This window comes from Dermochelys coriacea, chromosome 13 (assembly GCF_009764565.3).
Source record: "Dermochelys coriacea isolate rDerCor1 chromosome 13, rDerCor1.pri.v4, whole genome shotgun sequence".
NCBI lineage: Eukaryota > Metazoa > Chordata > Testudines > Dermochelyidae > Dermochelys > Dermochelys coriacea.
Window position 1 is genome coordinate 3,317,136 of NC_050080.1, and position 21,726 is coordinate 3,338,861.

Genomic DNA, 21,726 nt, shown 5'->3' on the forward strand with positions numbered 1-21,726 from the left:
AAGCGCTCTCTGAGCTCCACTTCCCCAAATACAATCCCACCTTGAGCCCTTGAGCTGTAGGCAGAAAGGATGCCCTCAACAGTCTTGTCTCCAGCTGACTGCTCCCTGTATCTGTGCACCCCAGTCAATACCAAGTCCTCTGATGTGTATCAGAGCTGTAAATCTTCATCTTAGGCACCCAGCATAAGGGCACCTGTGTGTGTGCACACCCGGGAAGGATGGTTCAGTGGTTAGAGTGCTACCCTGGGACTTGGGAGACCCAGGCTCTGTTCCTTGTTCTACCACAGCCTTCCTTTGAGACTGTGGGAAGTCACTTAGCCTCTCTGTGCCTCAGTTCCACATCTGTAAAATGTGGATAACAGCCCTGCTGTGCCCCACGGGGGTGTTGTGAGATGCTAAAATACTGCAATGATGGGGTCCATGTAAGTACCTGAGATGTGTGTGAACATACACACTGTCCACACTTGGAGCTTGATTCACCAGTGTGCCACTCCAGTTGTATGCTGGTGTAGCCCATACAAAGTCAGTCGAGTTGCACTGCAATAAAAATGGAGTAGTGCAGTGATGAATCAGGCCTGTCTATGCTGAGACCTGGTATCAGCTTCCTACCTGTTACCATCCCTCTCTTGGACTCATGGAGAAAGGAACCTGATGGCCCAACAGGACTTTTCTCTCACCTTCTCTTGGCCAATCCACGTGGCGCTGTCTGCATGCTCTGCTGACATCTCTGCACTGGGTTAACTTCCTCTCTTAGCTCTGCTTTGTGCAATTAGGACAGTCACTAAATCCAGATAGAGACTGGGAGTAGCTGGTTCATTACACATATTGAATCTATTTCCCTGTGTTAAGTATCCTTACACCTTCTTGTCAACTGTCTAAATGGGCCATCTTGATTATCACTACAAAAGTTTTCTTTTGCTGACAGTACCTCATCTTAATTAATTAGCCTCTCACAGTTTGTATGGCAACTTCCACCTTCTCTGTATGTATATACATATCTTCTTACTATATGTTCCATTCTATGCATCCGATGAAGTGGGCTGCAGCCCACGAAAGCTTATGCTCTAATACATTTGTTAGTCTCTAAGGTGCCACAAGTCCTCCTGTTCTTTTTTCTAAATCCATCTGATGTTTGTTCTGCTCTCCAGTCTGCATTTGTTAACCTGAACGATTGCACTTGAAACATTGCCACCAGACTAACAAGCTCCCTTCTTATTTTTCCTGCACTCCTCTCCCAGCTGCTGTGTGCTCCTTTTTCCCATCTGGTGGGCATCTGCAGTGAGAGAGAGCGAGGCTGTTGGCTTTCTTGCTTAGCTTCAGTTGTTTTCTCTTTTGACAGAGGCAAGGAGCCCTCTCCTGCATTCTCTGTCAAAGCACTTGAGGTCAGGTGTTGTTTTGCAACACTCACTGCTGCCTCCCTGCTTTGCATGGAGTGCCGCAGTCAAAAAAACGACATTTTCAAAGTTGAGTCACCAGTTGCTTTTATTCTGCTCACTGCTGGGTGCTGCTGCACAATGGAAGCTGCGGAGCTTGTGCAGCAGACTCCGATCTGCTCAAGGACGAGGTGATAGCAGAGAGAAGATGTCCCAGAGTCCTTAGGAGGCCAGTGAGTGTGCCCAGCCAGCAGGGTGGCAGATTGCCTGGTGGCTTTGTGCTGCCAAAATGCAGCTGGAGGAGGAGCAGAAACTGCATCTAGAGCACAGGCTGGCCTGGCTGAGGAGAGAACTGGTAAGATATCTTCAATTTTATAGCCCTACCTGGAACCCTCCCTTCCCTCTGCGCAGTAAGAGAGAGATGCAAACATGCAAGCACGCACACAGCCAAGACTGCAAGCACAGGGGGACATGCAAACCAATACACTGAAACACACACAGAGCTCCTGCATAAACATACCCAAATGTAAACACACATGAAAGCTCACACCGCCACAGAGAGAGGTTGTTCTGGGTCAGTGTTTTGCACACACCTTTGAAATAAACATGCAAGCATGAACATTCATTCGTACATAAATACACACATACACACATGCACACAAACATACACGCAGAAACGTTCAGAGAAACACGCATTTGCCAGCAGCAATACACATTCACAGCAGCAAACCCACGTGTGCGCACAGAGACAGACACAGAGGCGCACTGACAAACACATATACGCAAATAGTCTGCACATCACAGGGATGAGTCTCCCTCTCTAATCACAATTAGCATTTATATGGCACTTTCACGTTCAGTGCGTTTTGCACACCCTAGGTGCCGAATCCCCTTGCATCGCTATGAGTTAGGTGGGTTTTATTTCAAAGGGACTGAGGGGAAACAGGCCAAGAGGTCGTGTTCTCCCCTGCTCCAGATGAAGTAAGTGGCAAAACTACTGACTTCAACAGGCTCAGGCCCTACGGGACTTGTCCAAGGCCAGGGCAGCGTCCGTGATTAGAACACAGGAGTCACCCGTTCCCAGAATGACTAATCCCTGGCGTCCTCCCTGCCTCATGCTCAGAGGCTGCCTTACCTGCTGACCTTCCCCCATTAGACACTGTACAGTGCTTCTTGCTGTCAGTCCCAATCCACCTCCTCACCTGTCTCAGTTAAACCTCTTCCCAGACCCTGCACTGGCAGGAGCTATCTCCACAGCAGCCACTGTGTCCCTGTAGTCTTGGTCTCCTGCTGGGAAGGAGGGCTACCCCTCTCGCCCCCCAGATTCCTCCTGTCCCCCCTGGGAAGGGCTGTCTTCCTCCTCCTTGATGTCTCTTGAGACAGTCTCTTTGCCTGATCCCAGCCTCCCCCTTTGCTCTGTGCTATGCAGACCGCGTGTGCGTGCTGCATCCCTTTCACCACATCTGGGTCAGCACTGGCTAGCCAATGCTCTGCAGCTCAGGAGTGGAATGAAGCTAGGGGACTGGAGCAGCCGGTGAGGTGGAAAGGGAGCTTGTGAATTTACCATGTGATCAGTTTTATATCCTGGCCCCTAAAGCTCCTAGCACTGGGAATACCTTTGAGTGTTATGTCATGGGCTAGACTGGCAATAGCATACCCATGGGGGAGATCACGCCAAGCCTGTGGGGATGATCCTAGCAAAGTCCTTCTTGTGTCATCACCTTTGGCTGCCTAATCCAGAATACCACCCAGATTCCGATGGGTTTGGGTCAGCATGCACGGGGAAGCAATCCCAGTCACTTTAAACCTAAAGTGCTCCTTGCTGGGGTGGGTGGCAGTTAAAGGGCACCGGGATGAGCAGGGCCCTCTTCCCCAAAAAATACGTAAGCTGAGGATGGTAGAAGACGCTTCCCCTGGCAAATCCTGCGACTCAGGTGGGCTGACCACAAAGCCAAATGATCTACAAGAATTAAAATCCTGGAATATAGACTTCAGGAGCTCTGATACCATGGCAACGAGGATGGGGTGGATGGATAGATAGGAGAAGGCCAAGATTAAAGCTTACAACTCAGGAGGAGGAGCAGCAGGAGAGAGCCACACTCAAACGGGGATGCCAAAGGAAAAGAGAGATGGGATAGATGGAGAAAAATCTGCATGAGCTTGGGGCAGTGGATGTGGGAGAGAGATGGGGCTGGGGGCTGGGAAAATAACTGGAAATCGGGTCGGAGGGAAGGGGAGATACACCACTGGTGGACAAAAAGAAAAGGAGTACTTGTGGCACCTTAGAGACTAACAAATTTATTAGAGCATAAGCTTTCGTGAGCTACAGCTCACTTCATCGGATGCACTGGTGGACAGAGAGGTGTGGGGATGCTGAGAAGAGGAATTAGAAGAGGGGTCAAAGAAAGGATTGGCCAATCGGAAAGTGGCGGCCCAGTATGAAAGGGAGGGAGAGCCTGGTTGTCAGTGAAGGAGAAGAGAGAGAGACTGGAAGCAGATAAATGACCCATAAATGAGAGGAGAAGGAGCAAAGTTGGCAGTGAAGAAATGGAAAAGGGGCAAGAGAGAGATGCATGAGCAGGGCTCTGAAGCTGGTTCTGTTTATTTAGGTTCCTCCAATGCATTGTTATTTCGCTGGAGGTAAAGGGGAAGTGTGTGTGTGTGTGTGTGTGTGTGTGAGTGTGTGTGAATGCTGAACTCCATCCTGGCCCAGGGCAGGGCTGGCATTCACTCCCAGCTCTGCTGGGGAGGTAAAGTTTCATTCCTGCCTTTTTAGTATTCACAGCTTTCCACAGCAGTCTGAACACCAGCAGCTGAATGCAGCTCAAGGTGACTCAAAGGTCAGGTCTTTATTAAGAGAAAAACAGCTGAACATATCTGGAGCCAGCTAAAAGCTCCAGGGCAGCTTTATACTGAGGCAAAGAACTGCATCTACTGAGGCACTTTCTACCACTCCACTGCCTCACTGTTACGCACCTGGACAAGTGCTTAGATAGAATCTCTAAATACAAACAATAGATGGCAATATGCACACACGCACACACACACCGCCGCCCCCCATCAGGGTGTCTCATTACTCATGTCCACACACTGTCACATCCCTATTCACAATTAAACACTTGCACATACTCAAAATCACTAATCTTTGGCAATCACGGAAACATGATCAGAGTCGCAAGAATTAGGACTGTCACATAGACTGCAACTAAACTTAAGGCACTGGTGAGCTGGGTTCAATTCCTGGCTCTTCAACAGACTGATCATGTGACCCTGGGCAAGACATGAACTCCCTCTGTGCCTCCATTTTCCTACCTGGAAAATGGGGATATGATAATCCTTACTTTGTCTGCCTTATCTGTTTAGATTGTAAGGTCTCTGGGGCAGGGACTCTCTTGTTATATGTTTGTACAGCCCCTCGCATAGTGGGGCTCTGATTTCAGTTGGATTCTCTAAGTGCTACCTAATACAGTAATAAACTGCACTGTATTCATTAGAATCTAAGCTTTCATTTAAAACCACAAAGGGGCATTTTTCTAATCCCCATTCAAGGTTTAACGGCCCCATCTTCCATTCACAGACGAGATCCCATACAAAGAGAGGGGCACTTCCAGGGGAGTGCACCCCATGTTTCCATGATATTCTACCATGGGCCCTTTCCTGAGGGACCGGGAAACACAGCCAAGATGATGATAGTCTTTTAGAATTGCGGACCCCACAGTGACAGAATAGCATGGGGGTAAGGTGAGGGCTGCTTTCACGTTATTCAGCAGAGCTCAAAGTGACTTGTCTGTGGGCACAGGCCTCTTTAATGGCCAGAGTTTAACCCACGAACCCAGCTTTGAGTGTGGGCAGTGGTGCTAGTCTCAATAACAATCACAGGGTCACTGTAGGGCAGAGTTTTGAGTGTTGCTCTGTTTTTATGTGCATTGCTCGTTGCATTCAGTTAGACCCTGATCCTGCACCTCCATTTCTGTGGTGTAGGGTCTGCCCAGGTTGATTCAGTTTTATCCCTCCCTAGGGGTTCAGAGGAGCACAGTGCTGACTAGGATAAGCAGTCTCTGTCCCTTTGCAGCTTCACTCATCAAGGGCCTGACCCAAAGTCCGCTGAAATAATTGACAGGTTTCAGAGTAGCAGCCGTGTTAGTCTGTATTCGCAAAAAGAAAAGGAGTTCTTGTGGCACCTTAGAGACTAACAAATTTATTAGAGCATAAGCTTTCGTGAGCTACAGCTCACTTCATCGGATGCATTTGGTGGAAAAAACAGAGGAGAGATTTATATACACACACACAGAGAACATGAAACAATGGGTTTATCATACACACTGTAAGGAGAGTGATCACTTAAGATAAGCCATCACCAGCAGCAGGGGGGGGAAAGGAGGAAAACCTTTCATGGTGACAAGCAAGGTAGGCTAATTCCAGCAGTTAACAAGAATATCAGAGGAACAGTAGGGGGTGAGGTGGGGGGGAGAAATACCATGGGGAAATAGTTTTACTTTGTCTAATGACTCATCCATTCCCAGTCTCTATTCAAGCCTAAGTTAATTGTATCCAGTTTGCAAATTAATTCCAATTCAGCAGTCTCTCGTTGGAGTCTGTTTTTGAAGCTTTTTTGTTGAAGGATAGCCACTCTTAGGTCTGTGATCGAGTGACCAGAGAGATTGAAGTGTTCTCCAACTGGTTTTTGAATGTTATAATTCTTGACGTCTGATTTGTGTCCATTCATTCTTTTACGTAGAGACTGTCCAGTTTGGCCAATGTACATAGGATACAGAAGGACCTAGACAAATTGGAGGATTGGGCCAAAAGAAATCTAATGAGGTTCAATAAGGATAAGTGCAGGGTCCTGCACTTAGGATGGAAGAATCCAATGCACCGCTACAGACTAGGGACCGAATGGCTCGGCAGCAGTTCCGCGGAAAAGGACCTAGGGGTGACAGTGGACGAGAAGCTGGATATGAGTCAGCAGTGTGCCCTTGTTGCCAAGAAGGCCAATGGCATTTTGGGATGTATAAGTAGGGGCATAGCGAGCAGATCGAGGGACGTGATCGTTCCCCTCTATTCGACACTGGTGAGGCCTCATCTGGAGTACTGTGTCCAGTTTTGGGCCCCACACTACAGGAAGGATGTGGATAAATTGGAAAGAGTACAACGAAGGGCAACGAAAATGATTAGGGGTCTAGAGCACATGACTTATGAGGAGAGGCTGAGGGAGCTGGGATTGTTTAGTCTGCAGAAGAGAAGAATGAGGGGGGATTTGATAGCTGCTTTCAACTACCTGAAAGGGGGTTTCAAAGAGGATGGCTCTAGACTGTTCTCAATGGTAGCAGATGACAGAACGAGGAGTAATGGTCTCAAGTTGCAATGGGGGAGGTTTAGATTGGATATTAGGAAAAACTTTTTCACTAAGAGGGTGGTGAAACACTGGAATGCGTTACCTAGGGAGGTGGTAGAATCTCCTTCCTTAGAGGTTTTTAAGGTCAGGCTTGACAAAGCCCTGGCTGGGATGATTTAACTGGGACTTGGTCCTGCTTTGAGCAGGGGGTTGGACTAGATGACCTTCTGGGGTCCCTTCCAACCCTGATATTCTATGATTCTATGATTCTATACATGGCAGAGGGGCATTGCTGGCACATGATGGCATATATCACATTGGTAGATGCGCAGGTGAACGAGCCTCTGATAGTGTGGCTGATGTGATTAGGCCCTATGATGGTGTCCCCTGAATAGATATGTGGACAGAGTTGGCAATGGGCTTTGTTGCAAGGATAGGTTCCTGGGTTAGTGGTTCTGTTGTGTGGTGTGTGGTTGCTGGTGAGTATTTGCTTCAGATTGGGGGGCTGTCTGTAAGCAAGGACTGGTCTGTCTCCCAAGATCTGTGAGAGTGATGGGTCGTCCTTCAGGATAGGTTGTAGATCCTTGATGATGCGTTGGAGAGGTTTTAGTTGGGGGCTGAAGGTGATGGCTAGTGGTGTTCTGTTGTTTTCTTTGTTGGGCCTGTCCTGTAGTAGGTGACTTCTGGGTACTCTTCTGGCTCTGTCAATCTGTTTCTTCACTTCAGCAGGTGGGTATTGTAGTTGTAGGAATGCATGATAGAGATCTTGTAGGTGTTTGTCTCTGTCTGAGGGGTTGGAGCAAATGCGGTTATATCGTAGCGCTTGGCTGTAGACAATGGATCGAGTGGTATGATCTGGATGAAAGCTAGAGGCATGTTGGTAGGAATAGCGGTCAGTAGGTTTCCGATATAGGGTGGTGTTTATGTGACCATCGCTTATTAGCACCGTAGTGTCCAGGAAGTGGATCTCTTGTGTGGACTGGTCCAGGCTGAGGTTGATGGTGGGATGGAAATTGTTGAAATCATGGTGGAATTCCTCAAGAGCTTCTTTTCCATGGGTCCAGATGATGAAGATGTCATCAATGTAGCACAAGTAGAGTAGGGGCATTAGGGGACGAGAGCTGAGGAAGCGTTGTTCTAAGTCAGCCATAAAAATGTTGGCATACTGTGGGGCCATGCGGGTACCCATCGCAGTGCCGCTGATTTGAAGGTATACATTGTCTCCAAATGTGAAATAGTTATGGGTCAGGACAAAGTCACAAAGTTCAGCCACCAGGTTAGCCGTGACAGTATCAGGGATACTGTTCCTGATGGCTTGTAGTCCATCTTTGTGTGGAATGTTGGTGTAGAGGCTTCTGCATCCATAGTGGACAGGATGGTGTTTTTAGGAAGATCAGCAATGGACTGTAGTTTCCTCACGAAGTCAGTGGTGTCTCGAAGATAGCTGGGAGTGCTGGTAACGAAGGGCCTGAGGAGGGAGTCTACATAGCCAGACAATCCTGCTGTCAGGGTGCCAATGCCTGAGATGATGGGGCGTCCAGGATTTCCAGGTTTATGGATCTTGGGTAGCAGATAGAATACCCCAGGTCGGGGTTCCAGGGGTGTGTCTGTGCGGATTTGTTCTTGTGCTTTTTCAGGGAGTTTCTTGAGCAAATGCTGTAGTTTCTTTTGGTAACCCTCAGTGGGATCAGAGGGTAATGGCTTGTACAAAGTGGTGTTGGAGAGCTGCCTAGTAGCCTCTTGTTCATACTCCGACCTATTCATGATGACGACAGCACCTCCTTTGTCAGCCTTTTTGATTATGATGTCAGAGTTGTTTCTGAGGCTGTGGATGGCACTGTGTTCTGCATGGCTGAGGTTATGGGGTAAGCGATGCTGCTTTCCCACAATTTCAGCTCGTGCACGTCGGCGGAAGCAGTCTATGTAGAAATCCAGGCTGCTGTTTCGACCTTCAGGAGGAGTCCATCCAGAATCCTTCTTTTTGTAGTGTTGGCAGGAAGGTCTCTGTGGGTTAATATGTTGGTCAGAGGTGTTTTGGAAATATTCCTTGAGTCTGAGACGTCGAAAATAGGATTCTAGGTCACCACAGAACTGTATCATGTTCGTGGGAGTGGAGGGGCAGAAGGAGAGGCCCCGAGATAGGACAGATTCTTCTGCTGGGCTAAGAGTATAGTTGGATAGATTAACAATATTGCTGGGTGGGTTACGAGAACCATTGTTGTGGCCCCTTGTGGTATATAGTAGTTTAGATAGCTTAGTGTCCTTTTTCTTTTGTAGAGAAGCAAAGTGTGTTTTGTAAATGGCTTGTCTAGTTTTTGTAAAGTCCAGCCACGAGGAAGTTTGTGTGGAAGGCTACTAGGCAGCTCTCCAACACCACTTTCTACAAGCCATTACCCTCTGATCCCACTGAGGGTTACCAAAAGAAACTACAGCATTTGCTCAAGAAACTCCCTGAAAAAGCACAAGAACAAATCCGCACAGACACACCCCTGGAGCCCCAACCTGGGGTATTCTATCTGCTACCCAAGATCCATAAACCTGGAAATCCTGGACGCCCCATCATCTCAGGCATTGGCACCCTGACAGCAGGATTGTCTGGCTATGTAGACTCCCTCCTCAGGCCCTTCGTTACCAGCACTCCCAGCTATCTTCGAGACACCACTGACTTCGTGAGGAAACTACAGTCCATTGCTGATCTTCCTAAAAACACCATCCTGGCCACTATGGATGCAGAAGCCTCTACACCGACATTCCACACAAAGATGGACTACAAGCCGTCAGGAACAGTATCCCTGATACTGTCACGGCTAACCTGGTGGCTGAACTTTGTGACTTTGTCCTGACCCATAACTATTTCACATTTGGTGACAATGTATACCTTCAAATCAGCGGCACTGCGATGGGTACCCGCATGGCCCCACAGTATGCCAACATTTTTATGGCTGACTTAGAACAACGCTTCCTCAGCTCTCATCCCCTAATGCCCCTACTCTACTTGCGCTACATTGATGACATCTTCATCATCTGGACCCATGGAAAAGAAGCTCTTGAGGAATTCCACCATGATTTCAACAATTTCCATCCCACCATCAACCTCAGCCTGGACCAGTCCACACAAGAGATCCACTTCCTGGACACTACGGTGCTAATAAGCGATGGTCACATAAACACCACCCTATATCGGAAACCTACTGACCGCTATTCCTACCTACATGCCTCTAGCTTTCATCCAGATCATACCACTCGATCCATTGTCTACAGCCAAGCGCTACGATATAACCGCATTTGCTCCAACCCCTCAGACAGAGACAAACACCTACAAGATCTCTATCATGCATTCCTACAACTACAATACCCACCTGCTGAAGTGAAGAAACAGATTGACAGAGCCAGAAGAGTACCCAGAAGTCACCTACTACAGGACAGGCCCAACAAAGAAAACAACAGAACGCCACTAGCCATCACCTTCAGCCCCCAACTAAAACCTCTCCAACGCATCATCAAGGATCTACAACCTATCCTGAAGGACGACCCATCACTCTCACAGATCTTGGGAGACAGACCAGTCCTTGCTTACAGACAGCCCCCCAATCTGAAGCAAATACTCACCAGCAACCACACACCACACAACAGAACCACTAACCCAGGAACCTATCCTTGCAACAAAGCCCATTGCCAACTCTGTCCACATATCAATTCAGGGGATACCATCATAGGGCCTAATCACATCAGCCACACCATCAGAGGCTCGTTCACCTGCGCATCTACCAATGTGATATATGCCATCATGTGCCAGCAATGCCCCTCTGCCATGTACATTGGCCAAACTGGACAGTCTCTACGTAAAAGAATGAATGGACACAAATCAGACGTCAAGAATTATAACATTCAAAAACCAGTTGGAGAACACTTCAATCTCTCTGGTCACTCGATCACAGACCTAAGAGTGGCTATCCTTCAACAAAAAAGCTTCAAAAACAGACTCCAACGAGAGACTGCTGAATTGGAATTAATTTGCAAACTGGATACAATTAACTTAGGCTTGAATAGAGACTGGGAATGGATGAGTCATTAGACAAAGTAAAACTATTTCCCCATGGTATTTCTCCCCCCCACCTCACCCCCCACTGTTCCTCTGATATTCTTGTTAACTGCTGGAATTAGCCTACCTTGCTTGTCACCATGAAAGGTTTTCCTCCTTTCCCCCCCCTGCTGCTGGTGATGGCTTATCTTAAGTGATCACTCTCCTTACAGTGTGTATGATAAACCCATTGTTTCATGTTCTCTGTGTGTGTGTATATAAATCTCTCCTCTGTTTTTTCCAGCAAATGCATCCGATGAAGTGAGCTGTAGCTCACGAAAGCTTATGCTCTAATAAATTTGTTAGTCTCTAAGGTGTCACAAGTACTCCTTTTCTTTTTGAAATAATTGAAAAGACTCCCACCGACTTCATGGACTTTGGATTGGGCTCAGGTTCTCTTCATCCTTTCTTTGAAGTCTGGGGTGGCTGAATTCCTTCCCATCTACGAAGTTCTGACCTCCAGCCGAGTGCGGGTGCAAGGCAACACCCATTCAGGCTACACAGCTCAGTTGATAGGGAAGCCCAGCTTTATCTGCTCTACAGACAGGTTTACTCCAACTTTACTATTGTGCTGACCACTGAGTAAGGGGAGAGATTCCCCCATGGGCCCACTTGCTGTGCCAACTCCCCAGCCATCACATCATCTCCTAATCCCAAACCTTCTACTGCTTGCTTCTTAAATTGTTTCATTGTGTGGGACAGCCAGAAAAAAAATCAATAGACGACTGGTGTTCCAAGGACTACAGTGAGAGGGTCACTGTGATAGGACCTTTCTATATTGGGAAGCTGATGTACGGTGCCCTGATCTGTTGGGAATTCCCAGACAGCACAAAACAGCCTCAGCTACATCGGCCCTTACCCCTTATGATTGTGAAATCATTCACTGTAATGAATGGGCCAGTTCTTCCTCAACTTTCTCATGCAAGTGGTGTCACTGACTACATAAGAATGCAAAAGCTGCCATACGGGGTCCGTTCAGCGGTCCCTTTAGCCCAGTATCCTGTCTCCACCAGTGGGCAGTACTAGAGCTTCGGGAGAAGTGTACAGAACAGGGCAGTCTTGGACAGATCCACCCCATCTTGCCCTCCTGCTTTCTGGCAGTCAGAAGTTTAGGGTCATCCCAAGCTTGGGGTTGCATCCCTGACTATCTTGGTTAATAGCCTTGAGGGACATATTAGTTTGTTTGTTTTTTTTAAGCCATTTATACTTTTGGCCATCACAACGTCCCATTGCAATGAGTTCCACAGGTTAACTGTGTATTGCATGGAAAAAGTACTTCCTCTTGTTCATATAAAACCTGCTGCCTGTTAATTTCATAGGGTGACCCCTGGTTTTTGTATTGTGGGAAAGGGTAAATAACACTTTTTTCCATCCCATTAATGATCCTATAGACTTCTACAATAATCCCCTCCCCTCCTTAATCATCTCTTTTCTAAGTTGAACAGCTCTAAACTTTTTAGTCTCTCCTTGTATGGAAGCCATTCCATACCCTGGATCATCTTTGTTGACCTTCTTTGAACCTTTTCCTGTTCCACTAGATCCTTTCTGAAATAGGGCGACCAGAACTGGACACAGTATTCCAGGTGTGGATGTACCACAGATTTATATAGTGGCATTATGATATTTTGTGTCTCGTTTTCTATCCCTTTCCTAATAGCTCCTAACATTCTGTTAGCCTTTTTGATTGCTGCCGCGCATTGAGCTGAAGTTTGCAGAGAACTATCCACCATGACTCCAATATCCCTTTCTTGAATGGTAACCGCTCATTTAGAACCCATCATTATACATGTGTAGTTGGGATTATGTTTTCCAGTGTGCATTACTTCACACTTATCAATATTGAATTTAATCTGCCATTTTGTTGCCCAGTCACCCAGTTTTGTGAGCTCCCCTGTAACGCTTCACAGTCACCTTTGGACTTAACTATCTTGAATGGTACTACTTGCATGAATAAGACAAGGAAGATTTGACCCATTTTAAGGAACTAGCACATTACTTCTCTGATCCCACTGAGTTATCCCATATGCTCCCTCTTCTGTGACATACTCTACTGTTCCATTCTCATGTTTGGTTACTCATGCTCTGCAGTCTGAAGCAACTGATGTTGCCCCCTATGGCTTTATGTAGGTCAGGATTTATACTGGCTTAACTGGTCTTTTTTCTGCTGAAATAGCTGTATCAGTATAACTCCTAGTGATGACACAACTATAGCAGTATAAAGGTGCCTTATGCTTATAGCTTATTCCCCTTCCCACAGGAATGGCTAGACCAGTACAAGGCACCTCTAAACCAATATAACTGTGTCCACATTCGAGGAGCTGTATCGCTTTAACCTCACCAGTGTAGTTAGAGCACTGCTACTTTGTGTAGACAAGGCCTAAGATGCAGTGACCTACCCCACATTTTCACACTTCTGATCCTTCCAGCCTGTCCCTTCATCATAAAGATCACTTCATTCTTTCAGCCTCGTTTACCTACCTTTCCAACTCTGACACCCATGTTCAACAACCTTTCACCCGTTGGCTTCAGTCTGTTTCCCCATGTTCACTCCCCCTTTAGAAAGTCCCCTTCTGTCCTCAAAAACACTAGTAAGTGCTGGAAGATTGTAGCAAGGAGGGAGGGGATGAAAGGCTGAGGGTTTTCCAGTACTGGTTCCATCACGTTTAGGTCAGGCAGTTCACAGCAGTAGCTGGACTGTGCCCCTGATGTTTGTTTTCCCCCTTCTGTGGATGTATGGAATAAGAGTCTCATAAACCAAAGACTGATATAGTGCTAAAGACTCAGCATCACTGCTATATATATATTTTTATGCCCTGCTCCAGTCAGAGATGCAGCTCCAGGATCAGCAGCTGCTGGAGAAGCTGTTACAGCTGCACACCAGCATGCAGGAGCTGAAAGTGGAATGCACTTACTGGGAGAGTTCAGATACGAGCAGGGAAACGATCCGCACCAGAGCTCGGTCCAGTTCAGAAGACATGGGTGCTCCAGTTCCCACAGGAGTCTCGGCTCCATCCCTGAAAGGAGAGACAAGCAGGAGGAACTCCATCCCATAAGGCAGCTCAAGCTATTTGGGGAACAGAATTGATGATCACGTCAATGTTAAATTCATCTGGAAATAAACAATCATCTCTCTCTTTTTTTTTAATGGTCATCCTGAGGCATAAATTGTGACTGCTCCTTTTAGGGCTGAGCTGGTCACTGCCACCCAGAGATTCTCTCCATGAACTGAAACAAGAGTCTGAAACAATCGCCATTGATCAGTGTTACTGCCACGTCAGTATTGGTATCTTCAGCTTACCTGATCATGATGGTCCCGGCCAACAGGCCTCCTTCATTGGACACCAGGGAATGTTTTTTACCCAAACGCCCCTTCTGGGAAACATCTCAACATGCACAATAAAAGACTGCCCCAGGCGTGCGTGTTTCATAAACCTTCCTTTTCACTTCCCAACACACTGCCCCTGGCTTGGGGCAAATCCTCATGAGAACTTCCAAATTCAAGGAAGCCTGTGAAGTGATTTGGTCTGGTATCTGAGGGCCAGATTCTGACATCCTTATTGCCATTCGGAATCACCGTACTCCCATTAGTCAACGGGACTCCTCATGGAATAAGGTTCCACTAAACCAGAGTTAAGGGTATGTCTACACAGGCTGGCGAGGGTGCTCTCCGGGGTGGGTAGACAGACACACACTAGCTCTGTTTGAGCTATCATGCTAAAAATAGCAGTGTGGCTGTGGCGGCATAGCCAGCTGCTTGGGCTAGCCACGAATGTACCCAGGGGTCACACAGGCTTGTAGTCAGGCTGGCTAGCCCAAGCTGCTGCCCATGCCTCCATGGCGACACTGCTATATTTAGCACACCCAGCTCAAGCAGAGCTAGCCCGTATCTATCCACCCGCACTGGGAAGCACCCTCTCAGCTGCTGTATGGACATAGCTAAGAGCACATCAGCTAGCATGCTGGGATCTCTGCCTATTGTACTGACCAATACCGTCTCATTGTTTCCCTGCACTTTCCTGTTGGTCTGTATCTTCTCTGTTGTCTGTTATCTTATACTTAGATTGTGAGCTCCTGGGGCAGGGACCTTCTCTTTGTTCTGTGTCTGTACAGCACCTAGTGCAACTGGGTCCTGCTCAATGATGGGGCTGGTAGTTGTCACACTAACGCAGATAATTGATAGTAGTATCAGAATCTGGCCCTTTGACATCTATGAATTAGTGCTTCCATGACAGCCATTATTTCTTTTATCGTAGTTAGGGAAAGGAAGGCTCCCAGAGACTGAAAGGTGTGGCAGCATGATGCTACAATGGTTGTGATTTGTGCTTTTTATTCATGAAAATGTACCCACAGCTCAGAGAGGACACAGTCTTATCAATAGAAATAACTATCTGCTAAATCCGAATATGCGTGTGTGTGTGTGTGTGTGTGTGTGTGTCTGTGCATGCAGGCATATAATGTGTTCACAGAAGAGCTTTCAGAGATACCTGCCTTCACTCCAGTATCTCCATAACTGCAATTGGTGCTGGGTGTGCATCAGTAGGAGCTGGCATTTTACTGATCCTTGACAGCAAGGAGTTCCATCTGATATAGGATGGGGACACAGGAAATGCAGATCCCAGCTGAATCATAGATTCATAGATTCATAGATACTAAGGTCAGAAGGGACCATTCTGATCATCTAGTCCGACCTCCTGCACAGCGCAGGCCACAGAATCTCACCCACCCACTCCTATGAAAAACCTCACCTATGTCTGAGCTATTGAAGTCCTTAAATCATGGTTTAAAGACTTCAAGGAGCAGAGAAGCCTCCCTCAAGTCAACCATGCCCCATGCTACAGAGGAAGGCGAAAAACCTCCAGGGCCTCTCCAATCTGCCCTGGAGGAAAATTCCTTCCCGACCCCAAATATGGCAATCAGCTAAACCCTGAGCATATGGGCAAGATTCACCAGCCACTTACTACAGAAAATTCTTTCCTGGGTAACTCAGATCCCATCCATCTAATATCCCATCTCAGGGGATTAGTCCTATTTACCCTGAATATTTAAAGATCAATTACTTACCAAAATCCCATTATCCTATCATACCATCTCCTCCATAAACTTATCAAGTAGAATCTTAAAACCAGATAGATCTTTTGCCCCCACTGCTTCGCTTGGAAGGCTATTCCAAAACTTCACTCCTCTGATGGTTAGAAACCTTCGTCTAATTTCAAGTCTAAACTTCCTGGTGGCCAGTTTATACCCATTTGTTCTTGTCCACATTGGTGCTGAGCTTAAATAATTCCTCTCCCTCTCCTGTATTTATCCCTCTGATATATTTATAGAGAGCAATCATATCTCCCCTCAACCTTCTTTTAGTTTGGCTAAACAAGCCAAGCTCCTTAAGTCTCCTTTCATAAGACAAGTTTTCCATTCCTCGGATCATCCTAGTAGCCCTTCTCTGTACCTGCTCCAGTTTGAATTCATCCTTTTTAAACATGGGAGACCAGAACTGCACACAGTATTCTAGGTGAGGTCTCACCAGTGCCTTGTATAATGGTACTAAAACCTCCTTATCCCTACTGGAAATGCCTCTCCTGATGCATCCCAAAACCGCATTAGCTTTTTTCACAGCCATATCACATTGGCAGCTCATAGTCATCCTATGATCAACCAATACTCCAAGGTCCTTCTCCTCTTCCGTTACTTCTAATTGATGCGTCCCCAACTTATAACTAAAATTCTTGTTATGAATCCCTAAATGCATAACCTTACACTTCTCACTATTAAATTTCATCCTATTACTATTACTCCAGTTTACAAGGTCATCCAGATCCTCCTGTATAATATCCCAATCCTTCTCTGAATTAGCAATACCTCCCAGCTTTGTATCATCTGCAAATTTTATTAGCACACTCCCACTTTTTGTGCCAAGGTCAGTAATAAAAAGATTAAATAAGATTGGTCCCAAAACGGATCCCTGAGGAACTCCACTGGTAACCTCCCTCCAGCCTGGCAGTTCGCCTTTCAGTAGAACCCGTTGCAGTCTCCCCTTTAACCAATTCCTTATCCACCTTTTGATGTTCATATCGATCCCCATCTTCTCCAATTTAACTAATAATTCCCCAGGTGGCACAGTATCAAATGCCTTACTGAAATCTAGGTAAATTAGATCCACTGCATTTCCTTTATCTAAAAAATCTGTTACCTTTTCAAAAAAGGAGATTAGGTTGGTTTGGCATAATCTACCTTTTGTAAAACCATGTTGTATTTTGTCCCATTTACCATTGACTTCAGTGTCCTTAACTAATTTCTCCTTCAAAATTTTTTCCAGGACCTTGCATACTACAGATGTCAAACTAACTGGCCTGTAGTTACCCGGATCACTTTTTTTTCCTTTCTTAAAAATAGGAACTATATTAGCAATTCTCCAATCATTCGGTACTACTCCTGAGTTTACAGATTCATTAAAAATTCTTGCTAATGGGCTTGCAATTTCAGGTGCCAATTCCTTTAATATTCTTGGATGAAGATTATCTGCGCCCCCCGATTTAGTCCCATTAAGCTGTTTCAGTTTCGCTTCTACCTCAGATATGGTAATATCTACCTCCATATCCTCATTCCCATTTGTCATGCTGCCGTTATCCCTAAGATCCTCTTTAGCCTTATTAAAGACTGAGGCAAAGTATTTGTTTAGATATTGGGCCATGCCTAGATTATCTTTAACCTCCACTCCATCCTCAGTGTTAAGCGGCCCCACTTCTTCTTTCTTAGTTTTCTTCTTATTTATATGGCTATAGAACCTTTTACTATTGATTTTAATTCCCTTTGCAAGGTCCAACTCTACTCGACTTTTAGCCTGTCTCACTTTATCCCTACATGTTCTGACCTCAATTATGTAGCTTTCCTTGCTGATCCCTCCCATCTTCCACTCCCTGTATGCTTTCTGCTTCTTCTTAATCACCTCTCTAAGATGCTTGCTCATCCAGCTTGGTCTACAACTCCTTCCTATGAATTTTTTCCCCTTTCTTAGGATACAGGCTTCCGATAGCTTCTGCAGCTTTGATTTAAAGTAATCCCAGGCCTCCTCTACCTTTAGATCCATAAGTTCTTCAGTCCAATCCACTTCCCTAACTAATTTCCTTAATTTTTGAAAGTCAGCCCTTTTGAAATCAAAAACTCTAGTTACAGATTTATTTTTGTTAATCCTTCCATTTAGTTTGAACTGAATTAGCTCATGATCACTTGAGCCAAGATTGTCCCCTACAACCATTTCTTCTATGAGGTCCTCGCTACTCACCAAAATTAAATCTAAAATGGCATCCCCTCTAGTCGGTTCAGCAACTACTTGATGAAGGAATCCATCAGCTATCGCATCTAGGAAAATCTGAGCCCTATTATTATTACTAGCACTGGTCCTCCAGTCTATATCTGGGAAGTTAAAGTCTCCCATGATCACGCAGTTTCCATTAGTATTTACTTTATTAAAGACATTAAAAAAGGCTCTATCCATATCCAAATTAGATCCTGGAGGTCTATAGCACACCCCAAGCACTATCGTAGAAGAGGCTTTACTAGTTTTCTTCCCCAATGTAATTTTTGCCCAGACGGACTCTGTCTTATCCATTGCATCGCTTCTTATTTCCATGAGCAAAGCAGGAAATGTTCAAAGTTATTGCACCATACGTTCAATTAACTCATTTCTTTTAAGACTTAATCAGCACTGTCCTTTAAAAAAAGAAAAGAACAGAACAGGACTTATTTAGAACTACTCTGGAAGTCTCTTGATTTCCCATGCACCCCTGTGCCCACAGACTCTCCAGAGAGTGACGTCTGGTATGATACATATATTCAGAGCTGAAGGCCCCAAAAGTCCATTAGGTCATTAGTCTGACCTCCTGTAGATCCCAGGCTATTAAATGTCACCCAGTTACCTCCATATTGAGGCAGATAACATGTGTCTGGCTAAAGCATCTTCCAGAAAGGCCACCATGATTGGGTTTGTTTTTTTTTCCTATTGTATTCAAGGCACTTTAAGAATAATTTGTAGTGAGGCACCCTTCCCTATGTGAGATTTGGTGATTGGGACACTTTGGGTAGTTTTCTTTAAAGGAGGGGATGAATTCTTCAGAGCCAACAAAGTCTGGTCAGGTGAAGTGAGCTTTGTTAGACAGGGTTAGCCTGTGCTACACAATGCCATAGCTCCACCTGGGGAATAGCCCAGTGCCCGGAGAGTGCAATTGCAACCAGCCTTTTATCGCTAACAGGAGAAAGGAGGTGGAAGAGCCAGCTACTAAAGGAGAAGACTGTAGAGACACCTGCAGTGACTGTGTTAATGGGGCTGTGTCCTGATAATAATAATAATAATAATAATAATAAAAAACATTCCACCCGGCTGCATTTTCTTCTTCTTTCTGTGGATTCTCGGTAGCTGTCATGAGAGGTTCCCACTCACTTCAATAACACTTACTGCAGGGCGATCACTCAGGGCTAATGTGGGTGTAATGAGTAGCTTATCCCTCTCCCAGTGAAACCCATGCGGAAGGAAGGACAAGTACCCCATGCCAGGAACCAGTCATCCCCATAAAGAAATGCAGCGTTTGATCTGCCACGCTGCAGGTGCTGTAAGGTAAGTACTTCATCTAGAGGGGGCCTAGCACCAGCACATATGTGAACCAGAAGGCAGAGGATCGATTTCTAACTCCAAAAGCTGCTTGGGGGATGGGCCAGAACCCACTAGATGTGCCAGGGATTTGCATGGGAAACGTGTGAAAATGTAACCGATGATAATTGAAGTTTAATTATCTTCCGCTAGCACCAGGCCACTGGGGAGATGGGGAAAGCAACAGGGTGAAGAGTTGTTCCTGGTGCAGAGAGGCAGCAGCAGCTGATGTGTCAGGCTGAGGCTTTGAAGCCCAGGAGGCTGTCGTCTGTGCTTGGCTTTAATGTAAAGCAAAGTAGGTGTGACTAAGCTGTGAAAACTCTATTTGCTTTCCTCTTTGTGCTGGAATATTTATCAAGGGGGTTGACCAGCTACCCGTAAAACCATTTGTGGGAGGTGATGGGGGTGGGGGGGAGACATGTGCCATTCAGCGTGTTATCAGCTCACACCTGGCCAGTTACACACACGCAGCCGCATATATCACCACCACTGCAGTTCAGAAACAAAAAGGATTCTCCACTGGAAACAACAGAGGTGGGGGTCTAACTTTTGCTATCTGTGATTTCTAGTATGGCCAGAGGTTTTCTGAAATTCCATGCCATGACTTTTATTTATGATTTCCCGTAGCACCCGGCACGATCTGTTGCTCAGTGTTCCTGCCAGTTAGATGTTTGCTGATTGACACAGCACCTCTGAGTCTCCTCACCAAGCTATATTGAATTCCCTACATCTGTTCTTCCAGGCCATGTTTCCCTTCTACAAATTGTCTTCTGCTTCTTGGTACATTCTACAGGAGGTTCCCAGAAGTGCACTAGGTTCTCTTCTCACACTCGTGTAAAATTGATGTAAATGAGAAAACCAGGCTCACTGGGTTTAAATCAGACCATTCAAAGTACTTGGGCAGAAAGGAAAAAGGAAAAAACCCTATCTTTTGAAATGTTTGCAAGAAACTAAATTACATCATCAACATAAGAGAGACACAGTGGGCAAGGTAATATCTTTTATGGGACCAACTTTGGTTGGTGAGAGAGAAGCTTTTGAACTTACAGAGCTCTTCTTCAGGGCTGGGATAGTACTCAGAGAATCACAGCTAAATACAAGATGGAACAGATAAGGGGTTAATATATGTTGCAAGAGACCATTCAAAGTGTTATAAATATATATATTTCTATATTTAACACCATTATAAATGCTGGAGGCAAAGCAGGGTTTGGGGTGGAGGCTGACGGCTTGTGACTCCCCAGGTAATAACCTCACGACTCCCTGAGGGTCCCAACTCCCAGTTTGAGAACCCCTGCCTTAGAATATAGTAGCAGGAAGGAGTTAAAAATTACTCAGCATAAGAAATGAAAAACGGGGTGACTTTCAAAAGAGCCCCTAGTTTGTGGGGCTTTCTGCCCTCAGCCATGCTCCCATCTCACTCATGTTCCTGCTTCTGCTGCCTTCTTGAATGAAGAAAGAGGAAAGGGAAGAAAGTTTCTTACTGGGCAAAGCCAGAGTAATTCAGATGCACTTTGAGCTAGCACCCGTGCAAATGTTTTGGGTAATTTCATATATGCGGGGAGAGTTACAGTGACAGAATTGCAGAAAAGCAGTGAGAACCTTCTTCCCTGCAGGAGTATGAACTGGAACATACCATTGTGTTAATTCTCTAGAACATGCAAAATTTCCAGCATGTGTGGCTTGTCTGTCAGTCTCATGATGAGCTGCACTTAGTGTCATTCACTGAAGAAGTGTCTGTTAGTGCAGCTGTCAGATCACCAGATAGGGGCAAGGTCTCCTGGTGTCCAGGTCAAGTAAGTTACTCTTTAAAATGTAATTTTGGAAATGTGATTGTAAAATGACACTGTGGGGTTCTATATTTAGTCTCATTTAAAATGCGCTCGGCTCACAAATCAAAGTAGTTTTTTCTCACTGCCACGGTTGCATATTAAGCCGGGGATGTGAAAATCCAGCTGTGTCCAGATTTCTGCCTCATAGTCTAAGCAGGTGCAACTGGAAAGTAGCTGGCATTTCTGCTGAGAATAGAGGAGGCGGAATGGAACCCAGCTCACTCTTGCACATGTGCATAGCTAACTGGAGTAAATGAAACAGCTCAGATCCTTCAGCTGATGCAGACTGCTAATGTAACCCACACACCTCCTGGGTGTGGTGTTCTGTCCCATCTAGTGGGCACCAAGACCACTTAGAGAGAGATTAATGAGTCTGGTCTACAGCCTTAGCTAAGGGCCATGTGACTTTTAGCTCACTTAGTAGAGGCTCATGCATTTAGCTCCAGAAGTCCCAGGTTCAATCC

General features: G+C 45.9%; 1 long non-coding RNA gene across 1 annotated transcript; it reads left to right on the forward strand.

Annotated features, from left to right (window-relative positions):
• Positions 1-1,441: 1,441 nt before the first annotated feature.
• LOC122456511 lies at positions 1,442-20,532 on the forward strand. Its single transcript, XR_006275434.1, has 3 exons — positions 1,442-1,728; positions 19,200-19,397; positions 20,058-20,532. It is a non-coding gene; the product is annotated as an uncharacterized LOC122456511 (long non-coding RNA).
• The last annotated feature ends 1,194 nt before the right edge of the window (positions 20,533-21,726 follow it).